Source organism: Tupaia chinensis, unplaced genomic scaffold (genome assembly GCF_000334495.1).
Source record: "Tupaia chinensis unplaced genomic scaffold, TupChi_1.0 Scaffold000605_1, whole genome shotgun sequence".
NCBI classification, from domain to species: Eukaryota; Metazoa; Chordata; class Mammalia; order Scandentia; family Tupaiidae; genus Tupaia; species Tupaia belangeri.
In genome coordinates, this window is record NW_006160123.1 from 1,843,748 (window position 1) to 1,860,293 (window position 16,546).

Genomic DNA, 16,546 nt, shown 5'->3' on the forward strand with positions numbered 1-16,546 from the left:
CACGTGTGCGTGCGTGCCCAAGATCCCAAGAGGAGAATGGAGGAGAAGGGATTGCGGCGTGACCATCCCCTCTGGGGGGTGATTTCTTGCTTTCTGTCTCTATGTCTCTCTCTGTCTGTCTGGCGAGCGCACGCGCCCTATAGCGAAAACCTCTCAAAAAAAAAGCCTCTCAAAAAAAAAAAGGAAAAAAAAATTTAATATTTTATACATATATATATAAATATATAAAAGTTCCATCATATCTAGTCATCAAAACAATATTTTTCAGGGCTGGCAGATAGTGTGGTAGTTAAGAATGCTGGACTCCCACATGGTCGACCATGATTCGAGTCCCCGACCTGGAGGCATGCTTTCTCACTTCCCCTCTCTCCCTCTCTCACTCTATCCCTATCTGGTCAAATTAAAATAAACAAATAAATAAATAAAGTTAAATAAAATAATTCTTAAAAAAATATTTTCTCTTGAAATTTTATAAAAATATAATTAGTCAAAGACAATTATGTTTAATTAACTAATTAATAAAAAAACACACAGGGTCCAACACATGGCATAATGGTTACATTGCTGGATTCCCACGTAGTCAACTGGTTTGTGTCCCAGACCTAGCAGCTTAGAACTCGGGCCGGGCTGTGACCAGCAGTTAGCATAATAGCTAAGTCGCTGGACTCCCATGTAGTCGACTGCGGTTTGAGTCCTGGACCCAGCAGCTTAAACTCACGCCAGGCGCATGTGCGTGTGTGCCCAGGACCCGAGAGGAGAATGGAGGAGAAGGGATTGCCGCATGGCCATTCCCCCTGGGGGGTGATTTCTTGCTTTCTGTCTCTCTGTCTTTCTGGCAAGCACACGTGCCCTATAGCAAAAACTTCTCCAAAAAAAAGGAGAAAAAACTCGGGCCAGGCACATGTGCACACATGCCCAAGATCTCAACAGGAGAATAGAGGAGAAGAAACTGCAGCATGGCCATCCCCCCAGAGGGATGCTTTCTTGCTTTTTGTCTTTCTCTCTGGTGAGTGCACGTACCCTATAGAAAAAAAATTCTAAAAAATAAAAATTTAAAAAATAAGAAATATGCAAGACCAATATGAAGAAAATTATAAAGCTCTAAAAATGGTAACACAAGAATAAACACAGAAAGAGATCATATTCCAGGACAAAGAGAGTCAATATTATGAATATGTCAAATTGTCTCCAAGTTAATCTATAAATTTAATGTAATTCTAATTGAAATCTCCCTTAAAAAAATGTTTTCTGAAACTTAACAGTCTGATTCTAGAACAAGAAACCAAAATGAGAATATCCAGTAACATTTTTAAAAAGAAAAAGCAGAAAAGCTTTCTTTACCTGCTCTTAAAAACCATAAAGCTATAAGAATTTGAGATGGTATATGTTATTGATGCCCAAATAAATAAATTAACAGAACAGGAGCCAGGCAGTGGTGCAGCAGTAATGCCACACTCTGCAAGGCTGATCTACATGAGAAGGTCCAGGGTTCACAGTCAGACACCTCCCTGGGTATGCTGAGCACACACGTGCCCATGATCTGGGCTGGCTGGGGCTGTGGGTAGGTTAGCATCAGTACCCTGTTTGGGGGTTGGGGGGCCCTAACTTTCACTCTTCTCTCTCACAGAAGAAATACATAAACATTTTTAAAAGATACAAGATTCAGAGACAAAGGACAGTACGAAAAAAAAAAAAAAAAAAACTAATATAACAGAAAGGAGATGCCAGAAACTAAATGGGAACTTAAAACATATAAAAGCAATGTTACAGGGGCCAGCAAGTAGTGTGCTGGTTAAGGGACCTGGACTCCCACATGACAGACCACAGTTTGAGTCCCAGATCTGGTGGCTTGCTTTCTCACTTCCCTCTCTCTCTCGCTCTATCCCTCTCTGGTCAAATTAAAATAAATAAAAACATAAAGTTAAATAAAATAATTCTTAAAATAACATTACAAATAACTAAGAAGACATTCAATTAATTGTACTGGGCACAACTGGCTAACTACATGAGTAAAATATTCCTATTTTAGCCCATACATACAAATTGAAATATGTAAAAGTGTTAAATACGTTTATGTTTTTAATTTGCTACAGGGTACATGCTGGAGACAGAAAAAGAGAGAGAAAGTGAAAAAGCACCCCTGGGGGGCAAGAGGAGGAATGGCCTCCCCAACCCGTTCTAGAGGTTCCTCTCAGGATTTTGGGCATGCACATACACTTGGGCTGTTTTTCAAGTTGCTGGGTCTGAGACTCCAACTGCGCAATCAGCCATGTAGGATCCAGAGACCTCAACCACCGTGCCACTGACAGGGTCAGAGTTAAGTACTAGTTTTAATAGCTATACTAGTTCTAGGGGACCAGCAGATGGCTTAATGGTTACATCACTGGACTCTCATGTAGTCAACTGCAGTTCCCCAGACCGGGCGACTTAAAACTCACACCAGGCACATATGCAAGCGGGCCCAAGATCCCAAGAGAAGAATAAAGGACAAGGGATTGCGGCATGGCCATCCACCCTATGGAGGGTGATTTCTCACCTTCTGTCTCTCTAGTGAGCACGCACTACCAATAGCAAAAATCTCTCAAAAAAGAAAAGATATGCTAGTGAGTCAAGAGAATTTTATACAGTCATAGGTAAGGAAAGGAAACCTGAAAATCATGTAGGAAAAGATTTAGTATTATTCCACTTACATGAGGTTCCTAGAGTAAATACACAGAGATAACAGAAAGTAAAATGGTGGTTGCCAGGGACTGTAGAGAGGGGAAGTTAGTATTAAAAGGATAGAGTTTCAGTTTGGAAAGATGAAAACTCTGGAGACAGTGGTGATGGTAGTACACAGTGAATGTTCTTAGCACCACACAGTATATACTTACAAACTGTTAAAACAGCAAGTTTCTTATTACATATATTTTCTACTACAAGAAAAAACTAGTCATATCAGCACAATGACAGAGGCTTGAAGCACTTCCAGCACCAGAAGAGGATCTAAAAGAATCTCTGACTCCCTTGAGATCGTGACAATGAGGTGAGTTTTGCATAATAGAGCCATACAAGGGAAGGAATGGCAGGGCGAGGAGGAAACAGGACTGAGTAGAGAGACAAGCAGCAAGTGTGATAGCTTAGAGAGCAAGAGTCAGAAAGCTGCAGGCCTGGTCCTGCCATCTGTTTTTGTATATAACCCAAAAGCTAAGAATTATTTTTTAATTCACTATAGAGCACATACACTTGTTGCAAGAGAGAGAGAGAGGATATACAGAAAGAGGAAAGAGAAAGAATGAAAAAGGTCCCCCCAGGGGAGATGGCCACACCACAGGCCATTCTCCTCTTGGAATTTTGGGCGCACACACCTGTGTTTTTCAAGCCGCCAGGTTCATAACTCGTACTGGTCAGTTGGTCAGGTGGGGATCCAGTTGCCTAAACCACCACACTACTGGCTGGCCCATAGTTGAAAAAAATCAAAAGAATAAACTTTTACAACATGTAAATATGATATGAAATTCAAAATCCAGTTTCCATAAATAAAATTTCTCCAGAACACAGCCATGCTCATTGACTTACATGTTGTCTATGGTTGATTTTGTGCTAACACAGCAAAGTTGAGTACAAGTTGACAAAAATGGTAAGGCCCACAAAGCTTAAAATGTTTACTATCTGGGGGATAGTGGCATGGTGGTTAAAGGCTCTGGATTCCCACATGGCCAACTGCAGTTTGAGTCCTGGACCTGGCAGTTTGCTTTCTCACTTTTCCTCTCTCTCTCTCTTTCTCTGGCCACGTTTAAAATAATAATAATAATGATGATGATAAATAAAGTTAAATTTTAAAAAATATTTACTATCTGGGCCAGCTGTTGGCATGGTGGTTAAGGCAGCTGGATCCTACATGGCCAACTGTGCAGTTCAAGTTTCTGACCCAGCACTAGAAAAGCTAGCCAGGCATGTGTGCATGCCACACCCAAAATCCCTACAGGAGAATGAAGGAACTGTAGCGTGGCCATTCCCTCTGGGAAAGTACCATCTCACTTTCTCTCTCTCCCTCTCTCTCTGCCAAGCACACACACCATAACACAAATTAAAGAACAAAAATTACTATCTGGCCTTTTACAGCAAAAGTTCACTAACCCCTGGTCTAGAGGCCGGAAAGCAGTACACATATGTAGTACAGATAAAACAAAAAAGTGTCTGAGGAACACATGGCCTGAGATAACGATGAGGTAGTAGGCTTTATATGCCTCGCTGACTAAGGAATCTAAACTTATCTCAAATTGACTCCATTTACTATGAGATACGGCCAACGAATTTTGCTGAGTAATCTAATCAGATCCACCTATACAAAGACGTATTCGCCTATGTGAAGGCTGGCTTGATGGCCTAAACGGCCTGACAGTTAAGGTAACCAGATCCCACATGGCCCACCCAGCCAACCAGTCCTAGACCTAGCAGCTGGAGAAATACCAGGTATTTGTGCCTGTGTGCCCCAAATCCCAAAAGGATGGAGAAATGGAGAAGGGATTGTGGTGTATCCATTCCCCATGGAGGGTGCTTCCCCCACTTCTGTCTCCTTCTGGAGAGTACACGCCCCTTCTGACAAAACTTATTTAAAAGAAGGTGGGGGTGGTAGGGTCCAGAAGATGGTGTGCTGGTTAAGGCTTGATTTGCACAAGGTCAACTGTGGTTTGAGTGCTGGATCTGGCAGCTTGAAATTCATGCCGGGGGCATGGGCATGTGTGCCCAAAATCCCAGGAGCAGAATAGAGGAGAAGGGACTGATCTTCCCAGGGGGTGATTTCTCACTTTTCCTTTCACTGTCCCTCTCTACCTCTCTAGCAAGCACACATGCCCTATGGAGAAAAAAAAAAAAAAAAAAAAAAAAAAACTTTTTCTAAAGGTACCCAAGTACTCATGTCACATACTAAAAACAAACCTTGCCATTAAGTCGTCACCTATGGCCCAGCTGCAGTGGCCCAAGAGGTAGAGTGCTGATGCATGAGGCTGGGCCACATAGAAGATGCAAATGCAGATCCCAGAGCCATCTGGACAGGCCAGGTCTAATGGCCGGCACCTGTGATCCTCACTGACTGGGAGGATGGGGCAGGAGGATCATGATGGTGAGACTCTGTCCAGAAAATACCTCTCTATATATTTATTTTTTAAATTTTAAAAGACCCAGTCACAGCAGTACAGGTAGTAGGACGCTGCTGTGCAATGCTAAAGACCTGGAAAGGCCCAGGTATTGGATCCCAGGTAGACCTGAACATACCAGGTGTACCATGGTCCTGAGTGGCTGGAAAGCTAGGAGGAGGATAATGATGTGGCAAGATCTAATCAGGTTCATGTACGTATGTGAGTGTCTCTCTCCATAAACTTTTTTGTAAAGAGAGAGAGAAAGATGGGGGCAACAGGTTACATAGTGATTAAGGCACTAGACTCCCATATGGTCGACAGACCTGGCAGTTTGAAACTCACCCCAGGTGTGTGTGTGTGTATGTCCCCAAAATCCCAAGAGGAGACTACAGGAGAAGGGATCACAGTATGGCCATCCTCCCCCCCCCCGTGGGTGATTCTTCCATCACTCCAGAGAGCACAAGTGTCCTATAGCAAAAATCTCTCAAAAAAAAAAAAAAAGTTAAGAAAGAAAATCAAGCCAGGTGCATGTGTGTGCGTTACTCAAAATCCCAGGAGAAAAATGGAGAAGGGATGCAGCGTGACCATCCCCCCTGGGGAGTGATTTCCTACTTTCTCTCTCACTATCTTTCTCTCCAGGATGTTTGAACTCACAAAGCCCTATGGAAAAAACCTTTCAAAAAAAAAAGAGAGAGAAGTGGCAGAGGAATCTCAATAGATTAACAGTAGTAGTTAGCATATTAAAAATTGTATTTCTTTGTGCCTATCTATATTTTTTATATCTCCTCAAAAGCACTTGTATAGTTAAAACACAAAAATAAGTACTTTTTTTTTCTAGAAAGAGATTTTTGCTACAGGGCATATGCTCTCACTAGAGAGACAGAGAGACAGAAAGGGAGAAGACACCCCCAGTGAGAACAGCCAAGCTGCAATCCCTTCTCCTCTCTTCTCCTCTCAGAATTTTGGGCATACACGCACACACACCCAGCGTGAGTTTTAAGCCACAGGGTCTAGGACTCAAACTGTGGTTGACTACATGAGAGTCCAGCGACATAACCATTACACCATCTGCTAGTCCCAAGTACTATTTTTTGGGGGGGAGAGGTTTTTGTTTTGTTTTGTTTTTGCTATAGTGTGCTCACCAGAAAGACAAAGAGAGACAGAGAGACAGAAAGGGAGAAGACACCCCCAGTGAGAACAGCCAAGCTGCAATCCCTTCTCCTCCATTCTCTTCTTGGGATCTTGGGCACACACGCACACGCACCCAGTGTGAGTTTAAGCCACCGAGTCCAAGACTTGAAATGCGGTAGACCACATGAGAGTCCAACAACACAGCCATTATGTCAACTGCTGGTCCCAGTCCCAAGTACTTTTAAACTCATTTATAAATACACACAAAATTTCTTTTCCAGATACTATAGCCCTCTCCCTCTTTCATCTTCCCCCTTGTCCTCTGTTCAAATCCCCTTAGGTAGGAGATAAGATGCCAAGGAAGCACCCATACAAGTAGAAACATGAAGTATGCTTCTGTCACACTCATAAATGATAAATGACATTCTGCCTTTTGAAATTATGTATTTTTTATAGATGTGAAGAATAAAAATATTTGGATGTTAAGATTGTGACAGTGCACTTTCTTCCAACATACAACTTCTATTATATCAAACTAAGGACGAAATCAATAATATCTTATTGAAACCAGAAATGTTAAAGGATAAGAGAAAACAGCAGTTACAAGTTAAAATTTTGAAAATGGATCCAAGATAAGACTGTCTATAACTCTGAAATATAACTATATTAAGAAATGCAGAGGGGGCAGCAGTTGGCGTAATGATTATGTTGCCAGACTCCCATGTAGTCGACCACAGTTCGAGTCCTGGACCCAGTGATTAAACTCAGCCAGGCACGTGTGCGTGCATGCTCATGATCTTGAGAGGAGAATGGAGGAGAAGGGACTGCAGTGTGGCCATTCCCCCTAGGGGGTGATTTCTCGCTTTCTGTCTCTCTGTCTCTCCCTGTCTTTCTGGCAAATGCACACGCCCTATAGGCAAAAACCTTTTCAAAAAAAAAAAAGAAATGCAGGATCCAGCAGGCGGTGTACTGGTTAAGTGTGCTGGACTCCCAAATGGCCAACTGCAGTTTGAGTACCAGACCTGACAGCTTCCTTTCTCATTTTCCCTCCCGCTCTCTTTCTCTCTCACTCTGTCCCTTTCTGGTCAAATTAAAATAAATAAATAATTAAATAAAGTTAAATAAAATAATTGTATTAAAAAGAAAAAAAGAAATGCAAAGCCCTTGATTTATATACCACAACACTTTGCACTTACTGACATACTGCTTGTTAAGATTAAATTCCTTTTGGGGCCAGCAGGTGGCATGGTGGTTAAGGTGCTAGAATTCCCACATGGCTGCCAGTGGTTAGAGTCCCAAACCTGGTGGCTTGCTTTCTCACTCTCCCTCTCTCACTCTGTCTTGCTCTGACAAAACTCATGTGAAAAAGAAAAAAATAATTAATAACTTATTTTTAAAGATTAAATTCCTTTTTAAATTTATGTTTCAGTACCTCAACTTAACTGTCAGGGTCTCACATGCAGAAAACCACGTCTTTTATTTCTTTTGTGTGTCCCCCACAGCACCTCACACAGTGCCCATATATGGTAGGTACTCAATACATGCTTATAATTGAATGACAAAATAATTGACCCTACTGTGGGCTCACAAACCAAAACCCTCACACCTATAATTCACACCATTAAGCCTCCCCCTATGTAACAATTTAAAGGACATCCCTGCAGAGTACTGCTGATTCTACTGGACTTATTACATTAGGTTCCTTCTCCAGCAAAGAGCTCAAAGTACACGTGTGATGTTAAAATAGAATTCCTGACTACTGAGAAGGTGGGTGGCAAAGTGGGCAAGTGAAGGAAGAATCTATTATAATAGCTTGCCTCTAAAGAATAAGCATTCTACAGCCCTACAGATTAAAACATTCTAACACGTCTCTGAACTGAGACTCCTAACTGACATCATTTCATTACACTTTGTACCAGTTAAATTATATTACGATGAATATCATTAAAACCAAAAATTCACAATTAAATCCTAAAAACTCAGCTAATAATGATCATAAAAATCTCAGCTATGTTTGTGTATTATTTACTCTTTTGCCACGGCAAAACTTCTAAACTTCTTCAAAGCATGATAAAGCATCTACCACAAGTCAAACACTGGGAAAACTATAATAAATCTAAAGTCAGTCAAAATACCAACTGATTTTGCGTTTTGCTATAAACTGAAGTACGAACAACAGAGTTGAGGAAGTACCATATAGTGAGTTGTCAACTTCCGGATGTCAAAATTAAGGAAAATTATTGGGTTGTTGGAAAAGTCATGATGTATTTTCTGGTTTTCTATGCAAAAAAATGCATCATGATTTTTCTTATGACCCAATAAATAGCGAATTTAATGTGGACAGTGAAGATTGACTAGGAGGGGTTTGAAACAAAGGGCAATAACAGGGGGAGAAAGAATTCAGACTAACAAGGCTACAAAAGGCAGGGTACATCCGAGCCATGGCAGGAGTGATGAAGAGGAGAGAGGACGAAAGGGAGAAAGGCAGTCAGACAAGATGGGTTTGTTATGCTACGCTATGAAGTTTGGAGTTTTTGGGGTTTTGTTTGTTTGTTTGTTTTTGGAGAGGTTTTTCGCTATAGGGCGTGTGAACTCGCCAGACAGACAGAGACAGACAGAGAGACAGAAAGCGAGAAATCACCCCCCAGAGGGGATGGTCGCGTCGCAATCCCTTCTCCTCCATTCTCCTCTCAGGATCTTGGGCACGCACGCACAGGCGCCCGGCATGAGTTTTAAGCCACCGGGTCCGGGACGCGAACCACGGTCGACTACGCGTGAGTCCAGCGACATAGCCATTACGCTAACTGCTGGTTCCCTGAAGTTTGGAGTTTATGCTCTCAGATAACAGAGAGAAAGTGGGAATCTTCAGGCAGAGAAGTGAAAAACCTGAGGATTCAGTTAATGTAACAGGGAGAGTCTGGTTACATCATAATTACCTCAAGGTACTATTTAACATTACATTATTTAATGTTGCTCAGTAAATACTGTGCTGATGCCAATACAAAAAAAGAAATTCTTAGTGTAATCTAGTCATCTCCACAGTATCAACAGTCTCAGGGCTCAGTCACTGAGCTGATCCAATAGTTCTACGTTTTTAAACACCTTCTACACAGCAATGTCATCCCAAATGTAAATCCGCAGCCCTGATCTTGACTCTAGCCTCCAGTCAACTGCCTACTCCTGTAACTGGATATTGAGTATGCTAAAATATCCAACTAGGGGAACCAGCAGTTAGCGTAAGAGAGGTTTTTCGCTATAGGGCGTGTGAACTCGCCAGACAGACAGAGACAGACAGAGAGACAGAAAGCGAGAAATCACCCCCCAGAGGGGATGGTCGCGTCGCAATCCCTTCTCCTCCATTCTCCTCTCAGGATCTTGGGCACGCACGCACAGGCGCCCGGCATGAGTTTTAAGCCACCGGGTCCGGGACGCGAACCACGGTCGACTACGCGTGAGTCCAGCGACATAGCCATTACGCTAACTGCTGGTTCCCTGAAGTTTGGAGTTTATGCTCTCAGATAACAGAGAGAAAGTGGGAATCTTCAGGCAGAGAAGTGAAAAACCTGAGGATTCAGTTAATGTAACAGGGAGAGTCTGGTTACATCATAATTACCTCAAGGTACTATTTAACATTACATTATTTAATGTTGCTCAGTAAATACTGTGCTGATGCCAATACAAAAAAAGAAATTCTTAGTGTAATCTAGTCATCTCCACAGTATCAACAGTCTCAGGGCTCAGTCACTGAGCTGATCCAATAGTTCTACGTTTTTAAACACCTTCTACACAGCAATGTCATCCCAAATGTAAATCCGCAGCCCTGATCTTGACTCTAGCCTCCAGTCAACTGCCTACTCCTGTAACTGGATATTGAGTATGCTAAAATATCCAACTAGGGGAACCAGCAGTTAGCGTAATGGCTATGTCACTGGATTCCCACGTAGTCGACCGCGGTTCGCGTCCCGGACCCGGTGGCTTAAAACTCACGCCGGGCGCGTGTGCGTGCGTGCCCAAGATCCCGAGAGGAGAATGGAGGAGAAGGGATTGCGGCGTGACCATCCCCTCTGGGGGGTGATTTCTCGCTTTCTGTCTCTCTGTCTCTCTCTGTCTGTCTGGCGAGCGCACACGCCCTATAGTGAAAACCTCTCAAAAAAAAAAAAAAAAAGAAAAGAAAAAATATCCAACTAAACATTTCATCATAACTAGCTTCTTGCAATCTTCTATCTCTGTAAATAGTACTAGTTGCTCTGGCTAAAAACCTAGGATTCCTTTGATTCCTCTTTCAACTCCCAAGCTAATAGGAGTTGGTTGGTTCTACCATTCAACCTCTTCTCACTGCTCCGTCCCTACCTCCAAGTTTCAAACAACTAGATCTTACACTATTCCAACAACAACTTTTTTTCTAGAATTACTTATTTAATATTATTTATTTACTTAGCTATAGGGTCTGTTTATGCACCAGAGACAGACAGAGAGAGAGAGTGAGAAAGCAAGCCACCAGGTCCGGGATTTGAATCGCAGTCAGCTATGTGTGAATTCAGTGCTTTAACCACTATGCCACCTGCTGGCCCCACAAAATGATAAATTAGATTGTATCATTTTTTGCACAAAACCTCCTAATGGATTCCACCACAATTAGAATAAAATCCAAAATCTTTATGGTCTCCAGGGTTCCACATATTCTGAGCCCTAACCACTTCCCAACCTTATTTCCTATCACCGGGTACCACCACACTACACTACCGCTCAATACCCCAGTGCCCTCCAAACTCTAGCGCACTCACTTTCTTGCACTCCCTTGAAAATCCTGAACTAATTCTTGGCAGAGTCTTTGCACTAGTATTTCCACTGCTTGAAATGCTCCACGTTTGGCAAGGCTCACTCCTTATCAAAAGCTTGATCTATGTTCAAGCATTTCTTCAAAGAACCCTTACTTAGCAACCCAACTAAAAGAACCATCACACCCATCACTACCACTATTGTAGCACTTTGATAATCTTCAAAGTAGAAGTATTTATTTATTAGCTTATTGTCCATCACTAAATAAATGGAGGACTGAAGGAAAAAGGATTGGGCTAGCAGATGGCATGGAATTTAAAGTGGCTAGATCCCACATAGCCGACTGTGGGGTTCAAGTCTGGACTTGGTAGCTTGAAAATCATGCCAGGGGGCCAGCAGTAGGTACAAAAATTAAGGCACTGGATCCCAAAAGGCCAGCTTCTCAGCTCAAGTCCCAAACCCATCAGCTTGAGAATCACACCAGGCACGTGTACATGCAGGTCCAAAATACTGAGTGGAAGAGAGGAAGAGAAAGGATTGCGGCATGGCTATCTAACCCGGAGAGGGAGGGTGATTTCTCATATTCTGTCTATCTGTCTCTCTCTCTCTGGCAGGTACACATGCCCTCCAGTAAAAACTTGAAAATAATAATAATAGTAATACCTGGTGCTTGCATGCCCCAAATCCCAAGAGAATGAAAAAGGGATTGTGGCAAGCCATGCCGCCTGAAGGTGCTTTCTCACTTTCCCTCTCTCTCTATCTTGTACAAGCACACTATAATAAAAAAAAGTTTAAAAAAAAAAAGAAAAGAGAAACAAAGGATTGAGATATTACTGGCCCCAATGGGAAGGGAGGATCTTTTTCTTTCTCTTTTTTTCTTTTTTTTTCTTACAAGAATTATTTTTCCTTAATTTTATTTATTTATTCATTTTATGTTAATTTGACCAGAGAGAGAGACAGAGAGAGAGAGAGAGAAGTGAGAAAGCAAGCCACCAGGTCCAAGACTAGAACCGTGGTCAGCCATGTAGGAGTGTCCAGCGCCTCAACCACCATGCCACGTGCTGGTCCCCAAGGGAGGATCTTTTTCTATCTACCACGTCCTTTCTAGAACTTAAAAAAAAAAAAAGAAAAAGAAATTTGGCTGGTATTGGCCCAGTCAGTCTAGTACAGCAGTAACACAAGTGCCCTCCAAGGCTAGAAGCCATGTAGCCAACCATGGATTTGGACCCCAGCTCAGCTTTTTTTGTTCGTTTGTTTTTCTTTTTTCCCCCCTTGGGCCGCTTTAAAACACTCTAGGCACTCAGTATCTGGAGGTCAAGGGGAAAAGGATCGCCATATGATGAGACTCTGTCAAGTGTGCTTCTCTCTCACTCTCTCATGCATGTACACACTACCATGTTTTTAAAAACTGGCTGGCAAGGCCAGCAGTTGGCGTAATGGCTATGTCTCTGGACTTCCATGTCATTCGAGTTCCAGACCTGGTGGCTTAAATTCATGCTGGGCACATGTGCAAGCATGCCCAAGATCCTGAGAGGAGAATGGAGGAGAAGGGATTACGGCGTGCCCCCTCCCCCCATGGGGGGTGATTTCTCACTTTCTGTTTCTCTGACTTTCCCACAAGTGCACATGCCCTATAGCAAAAACCTCTCAAAAAAAAAAAAAAAAGAAAAAAAATTTGTGACCAGCAGTTAGTGTAATGGCTATGTTACTGGACTCCCATGTAGTCAACCGCAGTTCACATACCGGCCCACCTGGCTTAAACTCACGCCGGGCATGTGTGGTGCATGCCCAAGATCCCAGGAGGAGAATGGAGAAGGGATTGCGGCGTGGCCATCCCCTCTGGGGGGTGATTTCTCACTTTCTATCTCTCTGTCTGTCTCTGCTTGCCTAGCAAGCGCACACGCCCTATAGCAAAAACCTCTCCAAAAAAAAAAGAAAAAAGAAAAGAGAGAAGCCAGATGCCATGTGGCAACCATAGCTCAAATCCCTAGCCACACACACCAGGCACACATGCAAATGCCCACAATCCAAAGGGCTAGCGAGCTAGGAGCTGGAGGAAGGGGATCATGTCATGTCCAAACCCTGCAAAGGGTGCTCATCTCTTTCTCTCTTGTGCATGTGCTCTATCATGAATAAAGAATAAAATACTAAGAGAATTTTTCCATTTAAAAATAGTAGTTTGGGGACCAGCAGTTAGCTTAATGGCTATGTCGCTGGACTCCCACATAGTCAACCGTGGTTCGCGTCCCAGACCCGGTGGCTTAAAACTCACGCCGGGCGCATGTGTGTGCGTGCCCAAGATCTCAAGAGGAGTATGGAGAGGGGACAGCGGCGTGACCATCCCCCGGGGGGGGGGGTGATTTCTAGCTTTCTATCTCTCTGTCTGTCTCTGTCTGGCGAGCACACGCGCCCTATAGCGAAAAACCTCTCCAAAAAAAAAATAAATAAATAGTAGTTTGGGATACCAGGAGGTAGCATGGAGATTAAGGTGTTGGATCCCACATGGCCAACTGTGCAGTTCAAGTCTTGTAATCCAGCAGCTTGAAAATCATACTAGGTACATGCGAGTGCATGCCCAAAATCTTGAGAGGAGAAAGAAGAGATTACTATGTGGCCATCTTTCTGGGGAGTGATTTCTTACTTGCCCTCTCGCCTCTTTTTGGCAAGCACACACATGCCCTATAGCAAAAAGTAAAATAACAATAATAATTTTTAAAATAGTAATTTTGTGCCAGCCCATGGCATGGTGATTAAGGCTGCTGATCCCCACCTGGCCAACTGTGTGCTCTGACTCCCGGATCCAGCAGCTTGGAAAAAAAACATGCTGGAGCATGTGCATAAATGCCCAAAATCCCAAAAGGAGGAAAAATGGGAGAATGGGTTAAGGCATGACCATCCCTCATTGGGAGGAAGAGGTGACTTCTTTCTTTCCCTCTCTGTGGCAAGCACACACACCTTAAAAAAAGAATCATTTGGTCAAGTTCTCAAAAATAATTCTAGGACCAGCAGACGGTGTAATGGTTACATCACTGGACTCCCACGTAGTCGACTTCAGTTCAAGTCCCAGACCCAGCAGTTTAAACTCACACCAAGCACGACATGTGCTCACGTGCCCACATCCCCAAAACTACCAAGAGGAGAATGGAGAAGGGATTGCCTTGGTCATCCCCCCAGGGGGTGATCTCTTGCTTTCTGTCTGTCTCTGGCAAGCACACATGCCCTACAGCAAAAATCTCTTTCAAAAAATAAAAAAAGAATTCTGATTGGAATGACTTAAAATTACCAGCCATATGACCTTGTGCAAGTGATTAAATCTCTCTGTTGCTATTTTCCTCATTGGTAAATGGAGACAAAACTTACCTCACAGATTCGTTATGAGAACTAAATGAATTAAGGGACCAGCAGTTAGCATAATAACTATGTTGCTGGACTCCCATGTAGTCGACCATAGGTTCAAGTCCCTGACCCGGCAGCTTAAATTCGCTGGGCATGAGTGCGTGTGCGCCCAAGATCCCCAGAGGAGAATGGATGAGGGGGGATTGCGGCATGCCCCCCCCCATGGGGATGATTTCTTGCTTTCTGTCTCTGTCTCTCTCTCTCTCTGTCTTTCTGGCGAGCACAAGCACCCTATAGCAAAAACCTCTCCAAAAAAAGAAAAATAAAAAAAAGAACTGAATGAATTAAGCTAGCCCAGCAGCAGTGGTACAGGTAGTAGGGAGCTACTACACAATACTGGAGCTATATAGGAGGGCCAGGTTTGGATCCTGGGTCAAACTGAACATGCCAGGCACTCATACCTCCTCCCACCCCAATCCTGGCTAGCTGGAGACTGCAAAGACCTTGTCAAGGATCTCTCCACACATACACCCCCACAAAATAAATATTTAAATAAAATAAACCTTAAAAAATACATAAAGTATCTAGAACACTATGCTAGATATTAACTAGTATTGTAATTGTTCAGAAGTGATAGCTATTTCATAGTGATCGCTCAATAAATGTTTCCCCGATTGTGTTCCCACAAAATCAAAGGCTCTTGAAGATAAAGGGTACCACAAAACATAAAGTTATATGGAAAATACATAATTTATTAATATGTTTGGTTCATTTGATGCTTGGTGAAATGAAGAGCTGGAGCTGGAAGTAGAGACCACGAAAAACGCCAAAAGCTAATGGTATTGAATTTTTAATTGGAGCACCAAGTGAAAAAGGAGCCTTGTAGGCTATTCTAGACAGTTCTATGGAACCTTCGCAAGCTGTTTCCCTATCTTCACCAATATAACAATTACAATTATCCTTTGATTTCTTTCCAGGAAACAGACGGATCAGATGTGTAAAAAGACTATTTCTCAAATGAGGTAGTGGGCAGGTATAAACTATAAACAGAACTGATCAAGAGGGATAGACATGCCAGATTATTACAACAAATTACCTCCACCAGGTTTCATGCGTCACAGCAATAACTTGGGAGAGGGGTTGTGGGGTATTTTCTGGGGTTGGTGTCGGGATTGTCGCATAATGACTGCTAATGATATGTTAATTACTAATTTTTTGTTACTAGCATAAAACTGGGTTAAGTAGTCATAGCTTAAATAGCAGACTTTAATAAAAAATAAAAAATTTAAAAAAAAAAACCTCTACTGTGATAAAATACAAACGAGAAAAAAAGAGGCCGAGAGTGGCAACATGACTCGCCAATTACAAAAATAGCCAATGGCCTAGACTCTAGGTCTCCTAACTCCCAGGTCACGGCTCACTCAGCTACGCGACACAGCTTCTCACGGACGCTTGCCACGCTTCGAGATAGGAGGAGTAACGGCAGACATCTAGCCACAGCAAAGACGCTCGAAACCCACAGGGCAGCGCAGTGGAGGGCACGTGACTCGCCACGCCTCCTCCCTCCCTTCCTCCCCCTCCCCCTTCCCCGCGCCAGCAGCACGCGCTGCCAACCTGGTCATGTGACCTTCACGCGGCCCCGGAGCTCCCCCTGCTAGGCGACTCTCCGCAGCCATTTTGCCGAGGACTTGTCTTCAGTGCTCACAGCGGAGCAGATCGCCACAAAAAGCCGCGGCCAGATTTTACGGGCCGCACACGCGCTTCGAAAGAGCGTTCAGGCCGTCAGGGCTGGGTCGAACCTCACTGAACACGTCGCACCCCGGGGCGCCGGGGAAATCTGTGGGTGCGCCTCGGCCTGCGATAGGCTGTGGCATCCACGTGACGACACAGCGTTTTACCCCCCCCATCGTCCCCTATACCCCTACCCACAAAAACATCCAGACACACTCTTAACACCTCGCGCCAAGTACACGCCACCGGGCGCGTGGGGACGCACGGGGCGCGTGGCAAGCAAGGCGCCTGCGCGTACCTGCCGGGGCAGACCGCAGCCGGCCCACGCGCCGCTCCGCTCACGGGTCCGGGAATCCTCGCGCTGCTGGACCACCCGGCTAGTCATTGGCTGCCAGGTCGGGTCACGTGCGGCTCCCCGGCCCGCCCCTCGCCGCTAATCCACTGGCCGG

General features: G+C 43.8%; 1 protein-coding gene across 2 annotated transcripts in view; it reads right to left on the bottom strand.

Annotated features, from left to right (window-relative positions):
• The window catches only part of MGA (MAX dimerization protein MGA), a 146,570-nt gene that overhangs the window by 129,533 nt on the left and 491 nt on the right, over positions 1–16,546 (bottom strand). Inside the window, exon 1 of one of the 2 annotated variants that reach the window (XM_027775800.1) lies at positions 16,396–16,462. The exons of the other annotated variant lie outside the window; for it this stretch is intronic. The gene's annotated coding sequence lies outside the window, so the exon portion shown is untranslated. Of the gene's footprint in view, positions 1–16,395; positions 16,463–16,546 lie in introns of those variants that run through there. 2 annotated transcript variants of the gene reach the window in all.